Source organism: Nyctibius grandis, chromosome 5 (assembly GCF_013368605.1).
Source record: "Nyctibius grandis isolate bNycGra1 chromosome 5, bNycGra1.pri, whole genome shotgun sequence".
Taxonomy (NCBI): Eukaryota; Metazoa; Chordata; class Aves; order Nyctibiiformes; family Nyctibiidae; genus Nyctibius; species Nyctibius grandis.
In genome coordinates, this window is record NC_090662.1 from 82,182,911 (window position 1) to 82,190,828 (window position 7,918).

A 7,918-nucleotide genomic window follows, 5' to 3' on the forward strand; every position below is an offset into this window, starting at 1 on the left:
GTACAGCCCTTGTCTTCTTTTGTCTACTCTTGAGCTGGATATGCAGAAGAAACTACAAATGAGAAATCCTCTGTTTATTAAATTGTGTATAAAATTACTGTGTCACATGGGTGCCATCTGTGTTAGCAGCAGTGGGTATCAAAAGCAAACAGTGAAAGAATGGAATTCATGTTACTCTATAATGGCAGTTTGTGCTAAATAATACTCCGTGGTTAAGGTGTTACTTAAAAGGGATTTGAAAACCTGGTGCTAAGGCAGTTGGCAAAGTTTTATTTAAGTGCCAATTAAAAATTAGGAAACAAAATTATGATTTAAGAAACACTTCTAATTTTTTTTCATCTGTATTTTCCACTTAGCCCATACCTGGGATGAAAAGCACTCCTGTAAATTGAAATTAGTATCTAAAAACAATGCTCTCAGAGAATTTTCTATAAGCATTGTTTTAAGTCTGAGTTATCACTCCCTCTTTTTTTTTTTTTAAAGCAAAATGGATCTATTTTCCCATTTACAGAGCCCAATCTCTTCTTGATTTGCAGTCCAGATTTTGCAGTATTGTGCTAATTACAGAATCACTGAATCAATCAGGTTGGAAGAAGCAGAGAGATAAACCAGCTAGAAACAAAAGGAAAACAATCACTTTTGTTTCACTGTGTAAGAAGAAGGAAATACAAGGAATTAATGAACAGGAGAAACAGGAAAGGCAGGGTGGAGAAAGAGGAAAAAAGATATTTTCCACAGACACTATTTTTAAATGGCTATGAACAGCCCCTCCTGTCTACCCAAAAGCACTTTCACTGCAAAGAAATGCCTGACTCCCACAAGACATTAACTGTGTAAAGATGGGACATTAACGCATGTTGAGTCACTGTCTTTATCTCTGACTGCATGGATCCAAATACTCTCCATACCCATTGTCCTTCTCAGGCTGTGGGGCTGCATCTTGTCATCCTAGACCCTCAGACCAGAGCTCTGGGCTTGCTGGTAACCCTCTCCTTTGCCCCCTCCCCCCCTCACATTTGGACAGGGGGATTTACACCAGAGCCCTCTGGATTGCCACTCAATCCCTTTCAGAAAAAGTCTTTAAAAATTAATTTGATAATCACCACCACTTTTACTCCTGCAAGCAGGAGAGCACTGCAGGTGTTGTTTTTTTTTAAAAAAAAAAATAATAAATTATAGATTCAGTTTCCCACAGAGCAATCTTAGTCTTCTGTTTCCCTTGAGTGTGTGCCCAGAACAAAAAGCCCTCCCTGATTTCCCTCTTTACAACTCACTTCTAGTGACAACATGACAATCTGCTACCTCTGATTTTAAAAATCAGAAGTGTCCACCCTTTGCAGCTGTGAGGCTTCCAGACCCCATCCCCATCCTTCTACCTGGAAGCCAGCCCAAGAAAATCAATAGACCCCTAGCAGAAAACACTTGTCTTCTGCAGATGGTTCTTCCTGGCCAGAACACACCATGTAAATGAGTACAGCGCTGTGATTGCCTGAGCTGCCTTTTCTCACTGGTAACACATCAGGCAGAAGCAGTACTTTGGGGATGGAGCTAGAGGAGGGCGGTGCTTCCCTCTTGCCTCCCTTCAGGATTGCAAAAGAAGTGGTGTTACTGCCTTCCTGGCCATTGGGGACTTCCACCCCACCCTGGGCTGTGGAGGTGCAAACATTTCTTGCACCCCAACTGGCGTCAAATCCCTGCTGCAGAAAGATATTTTAAATCAACAACAAGGCTGAAATACCAAAGAACAGTCATCAGATAGAATGAATAATCCTGAAAGGCAGAGGGGCTCAGCCATCAAAATGGAATTCAGCTTGGCACAGGCAGATCCCAAATCTGTCACAGGAGTGACAGAAGAATGCAGAAGTGAAGAAAACTAGTTTTGGCATTTGTTTTTCTTAACTTGGACGTGTTTTAAATTTAAAATGGGAAGGGCATGTTAATGTAATGAGAATGGGTAATACATGTTGTTTTCTATAAAAACAGGCAGAAGTTATATCACCATTAACACAATAATACCGGTAATAATGTTCATGAAAGCACAGAAATGCATTAAAACTTAGGTAAGGCAACCTGATCAGACAATCTTTTTGCAGAATTTACCCAGAAGACCTTCTACCTGAAGTCAAATTATCAGTTTTTATGAACTACAAACACTTTCACTGCCTCTCTGAAGTAAACATTTTTCAAATTACATCTTGGGTGGGTGGCAGCAGAAGAGGATAGTCCGTCTATTTTTTTAATTAAAGTTAGCATTTCTCTTGGTGTTTCAGTTTCTCAGTGACAGAACTGGAGCACAAGCATCTGTGGGGAGCCCCAGTAAGAGCGGAAATTCAACCCAAATTGTTAATCTTTAGGAAGTGGCTCATGACAACCCTAGCACTTTCTTGCCCCTTCTTCTTTACAGATACCCAACCTTTGGTAAAACACAGCTGCCTGCTGTGCCAAACATCCAGTGCCGTGCTGTGCACGAGAAGATTGAATAGAAAATAAACCACCCTCAGATCACCAGCCTAGGATATTACCTGACCTCTATCCAGCTGTATCTTTCCAAGATGTTACTCTTGCATGCCTACCCCAGAAAAGCGAGTAAGCAGCTATCGCCTATTTTACAAAATATGCTGGCTTAGAAGCTGAAAAAAATCCTGCTTGGCAGAGCTTGGGCTAGAAACTTGGTCTTTAAAAAGGCAGCGTTCGGTATTCCCTTGCACAATCTGCCCGACTGTATGTGCCAAAACTCTGGCATTTATTGAAAAAACACCAGAGACTGATAGTAACAATAGTTTGATAGTAACAAGTAGTAGCAGACATCATCACAGGTGCCTGGTGCCACTCACATTTCACCTTCTCGTCTCATTTTCTCCCAGAGGAACTCAAAATTTTGTGCCCAGGGTTGGAAAGCAGTCTTAGAACAGGGTTCAAAGAACTTAATGGAAAACATTTGCAACTGAGATAAAATAAGCGTACCCTTTAATATTAGATGTTCAGAGGGAGATTGCTTAAGTGAGAGAAGCAGAGCAAAAGGAAGGGAAGGGATAGGATCATATCTTTATAGAAGATATGCCTTTGATTTTAGTGTGGAAGATATTATGGAAGAAAACCAACACCTAGTTGGTAAGACACAAATAGTCTAAATTATAAAAAGGTTCCCCTTGCTTTATCAAAAAGGGATCCATTCTCTCCTGCAAAAGATACTGGAAGAGAGGATTCTGCAAGGCTGCACTGCTATGGCAGAAAGCAAAAAGGTAGATCACAGGCTACAACTGAAGGCACTGAGAAGCACCCTACAGGGTGGTGTAATGAAACTTCTGCAGAGGAAAAAGTTGAATTTTATTTTATTCATTGTTACACTATCTTCTCCCAAGGAAAAAAAAAACCTGCAAACATTTGCAACCCCTGCTTGACAGTGATCCATTCAGCCCACCCCCCCTCTCTCAAGGCCAGCAGGCTGTGAAAACCCATTTTCAGCTTAATGGACACATGTCATATTTCAGCTAGTCTAATCACGCAAGTGTTCAAACACACCCAGGCAGAGAATTTGAGAGCGGTTGTTTCTGCCAGCGCTGTTGCAGCATTTAGGGATTCACATGCAGGGCATGGAGGACATGGGAAACATATTCTGCATTCACATCTCTGGAGATGGGGCCTGGAGCATCCCTCTGGGTAAAAGGAGTCTCATGAACAGCGATAAGGAGAGGACTATTGCACTTTAACAGCAAGGTCCCCAGCAGGCACTGCCAGGAAAGGGCTTCAGGCTGCAAATCTTTGCGAGGCTTGGCTGACCAGTACCCCAGGAATCACAGAATCAAGCAGGTTGGAAGAGACCTCAGGGATCATCGAGTCCAATCATTGCCCTGACACCACCTTGTCAACTAGACTATGGCACTAAGTGCCATGTCCACTCTTTTCTTAAACACATCCAGAGATGGTGACTCCACCACCTCCCTGGGCAGCCCATTCCAATGTCTAATAACCCTTTCTGTAAAGAAATTCTTCCTAATGTCCAACCTGAACTTCCCCTGGCAAAGCTTGAGGCTGTGCCCTCTTGTCCTATCGCTAGTTGCCTGGGAGAAGAGGCCGACTCCCACTTCACTACAACCTCCCTTCAGGTAGTTGTAGACTGCAATAAGGTCACCTCTGAGCCTCCTCTTCTCCAGGCTAAACAACCCCAGCTCCCTCAGCTGTTCCTCGTAGGTCAGACCCTCCAGACCCTTCATCAGCTTGGTCGCCCTCCTCTGGACTCGCTCCAACACCTCAACACCTTTCTTGAAGTGTGGGGCCCAGAACTGGACACAGTACTCAAGGTGCGGCCTCACCAGTGCTGAGTACAGAGGGACGATCACTTCCCTAGACCGGCTGGCTACACTATTCCTAATAGAGGCCAGGATGCCGTTGGCCTTCTTGGCCACCTGGGCACACTGCTGGCTCATGTTTAGCTGGCTGTCGATCAGCACCCTCAGGTCTCTTTCCGCCGGGCTGCTTCCTAACCACTCTTCCCCCAGCCTGTAGCGCTGCAGGGGGTTGTTGTGGACGAAGTGTAAGACCCGGCACTTGTTGAACCTCATGCTGTTGGTCTCGGCCCATCTAGCTAACCTGTCCAGATCCCTCTGTAGGGCCTTCCTACCCTCCAGCAGATGGACACTCCCACCCAGCTTGGTGTCATCTGCAAATTTGCTGAGGGTGCACTCAATCCCTACGTCTAGATCATCTATAAAGATATTGAACAGTACTGGCCCTCAGAACTGAGCCCTGGAATTTAACTGTGGAATTTAACTGAGGAATTTAACCGTGGGAGGGCAATAGGATTTAAAAGACATCCCTGTGCCCAGCATTGTTTACCCAGCTAAGTGCAATGGATTTGGTGAATTTTAAGACAACTTGTATGTCCTCCTGCACTGCCAGGTTCCTGCCCAGGGTTTTGAATGCCCTATGGAGGCTAAGTGTCCAAGAGCTACCCCAAGGTACCAGTGCTCTGAACCTTGCTAATTCCTCCTTTTCGCCCATAAAGGGTAGGATTCACTTACTGAAACATCCAGCATCATTTTAGGTACAATGATATGTCCCATCTGCAGTTGCCATCCTTCCAGTAAAAGATGTCTCTTAAATCCCATCGCCTTTGTCATATTCTCCATCAGGGTCCAAATAACTCAGATTAATAAAGACAACACAAGTGGCATCAGGACCCCAGATCTAGACAATCAAATTACACCTTAGGTGTCTTACCCAAATAATCACTTGGGTAGTTTGTGGCAGAACTAATACTTTGACCACAACATTTTTCCTCCACCTTTACCTACTTGCCTTGCTAACATTCAGGGTTCACTGGGCACATGGATGCACTACAGGATGTTTTCTCTGGAACAGGCAGCAAGAGCCACTTTCAGGCTCAGGAAGAATAAAGGCCAGTAAGACATTGCTTTTCTCCAGATAAGTTTATATAAACATTCAGTCAATAAATTCTGAAATCTATAGGGTATTCTCTCACAAATAAAAAGTAATTGCCATGAATGCAAATAGATAAAACAACACAAGTGGTTTTAACTGGAGATGGTTGGGAAAACTCACGATAAGCCTTTCAGGCCAAAGCTTTCAAAGCTGACGACACATATTAGAGCTCAGTTATTGTTATTTAGCACGCTTTGCTTGTCTTCTGGTCATGCAATGATCATAACCAGATTGAATTTCCCCAGGCACATTTATGACACCAATACATGCAGGAATGTCTGGATGTCTTATTCTTGCCAGGTTTTGAGCATCATTTTCCACAGACTAAAAGAAATTTGAGATTTCATTACCTTGATGGATTGACCTCAAGAAGTTTCTTTAAAGTGTTCCAGGTTCCAGATAAAATGGCAAAGTGATTCTAGTTGCTCAGAATTGATCACATCAGATCAGAGAAAAAAAGGTGGCACAAAGAGTGCACCAGTACTGCAAGTCTCACCTGGGAAAACAGCAGTTTAGGGTTTTCCACAGCATGAGAAAGATAAATACAAGAACCTTTCAAGGAGGTTTACAGTCTCAGAAGTTAGAAAGGGTGCTCTCTATCCTGTCCTAGGATCCATTCCTTAAAGGGCACTTGCATAGTTCGTCTACTTTCAAACACCACTGCAATGACAGTACTTAAATACAATAGATTATGTACGATCCAAAGACCTTTACCCCTCCCCCCACTCCACACCCTCCACACAAAAAAACCCCAAAAAAATCTTAGATGGTTTCACCTAATTAATTTAGTTAACCTTCCAAAACTATTAGAGAGCTAAATATTCTTTATCTCATAGTTACTCAGAAGGGCTAGATAAAGTTGGGGATTAAGTCCCGATGGCTAAGTGCTAGTAGATGTGCAGAGAACCAGGAAAGAGTGATGTAGGAGCACTGTGTTGTCATGGAAGGGACAAAGTTACTTCAGTAGTTTCTCTCCATTTATAATTCCTATATTATCTCATAAGGAAAATAACCTCCAGGATGTCTGAGGCAATGACAGTTAATTTCAACCACAGCTTTCTCAGATCAGTTTTATCACGTAACATATTTTCCAGATATATTTTGTCCTGTTCTTCCCCATTCCTTAGACAGAAAAGGTCACAAGAATGTACAAGTTCAATGCAGCTCTAGAAACAGCAGTTAGATCGGGGACTTTATTAACAAACAAGTAGTATGTTGTTTAGTATAAAATTAATCTGCTGGAAGTTTGAGCACTGACATTCAGGAAATTATCACACCACTAAGCACCACTTCATAAGCTCTTCTGTTCCCCATAACCCCATTCAACATCATCAGCCCCAGCATGGGAGGCTGAGGCCAAGTAGCTGAACAGCACTAAAACATGTGTCCCTGCAGAGCCCTTGGCAGAGGGACTGCAGTGAGTGAAGCATGGCAACACGTTCCCCAGAACAGGCCAGAACCTGAGGATGGTACCTTTACAGCTTCTAAATTAGAACAACCTGCAGGTATTGTCTGGTGGACAAGAGACACTAAATGGTCGATGGGGTCCAAGAATTATCTTACTCAGTTTTGTTTCTTCAGCCTTCGTGGACAGTCATGCCTTGTGAATGGCAACAAAAGATTTTTATCTTCCTTTAAAAATTTAGAGCTTCCCTGTGGTAAGGTCTGCATTTTATCACAGCACTCCACATTGCCACCTTGGCTCCTACAGAAGTGGCTAGCTCTTCAGATCTCCCACCTGGACCAAGCATTTCATGCCTGTCTGGCCAGGATGGCCCTCTCAGTGCTTCTCTGTGCTGAGCAGCAGCATTTTTTTAGCATCTATCTGGTGAAGCTGGAGAAAACCTTTTTCTTTCTAGATTACACAGCAATTCTGTGAAGTGAGGCAGCACTAGGGCTGTTGCCCAACTCCAAACCAAACAAAAGGAAGAGTATCTACTGAGGGCCATGGACCACAGAAAAGCTTAATCCAGCTTGTCATTCCCTCAACCCTTCCCAAATACTGAGGGTTTGCCTTTTATCCTTTCTTTAGGTTTCTCAATAGAAAATTGCTTTTCTTTCTTCATAGGGCTCTTCTCAGCAAACTCAGACTTCGCGTTAGTGCTGCTCCTTAATGTAGGGCTCAGCTACTCAATTCCATTTCCTTTCTCCTGTCTTGACTCTCCAGGTGGTGGCAGTTTCTGCAGCTTATTATGGCCACTAGACAAATGGGTAAACTTTTCATACAGAAATTTTTCTTTTCTAGTGAAAGCAAGTACTCTTTTATCCAAATGTGCTGGATGTACTTAATTTCTTTTTAAAGATACACTTATTTTAGCCTTTGCAGAAGAGAGGGAAAGAGATCAATAAATAAAATAAATAAACCATAAAGGCATCTTTTCCAGAGTCAAAGGGATGAAGGGGAAATGGTACTGAGGAGGCCACGAGGTTATTTGTGCACTCAGTATCAGTTGGTCTACCAGCATTCCTAAAACAT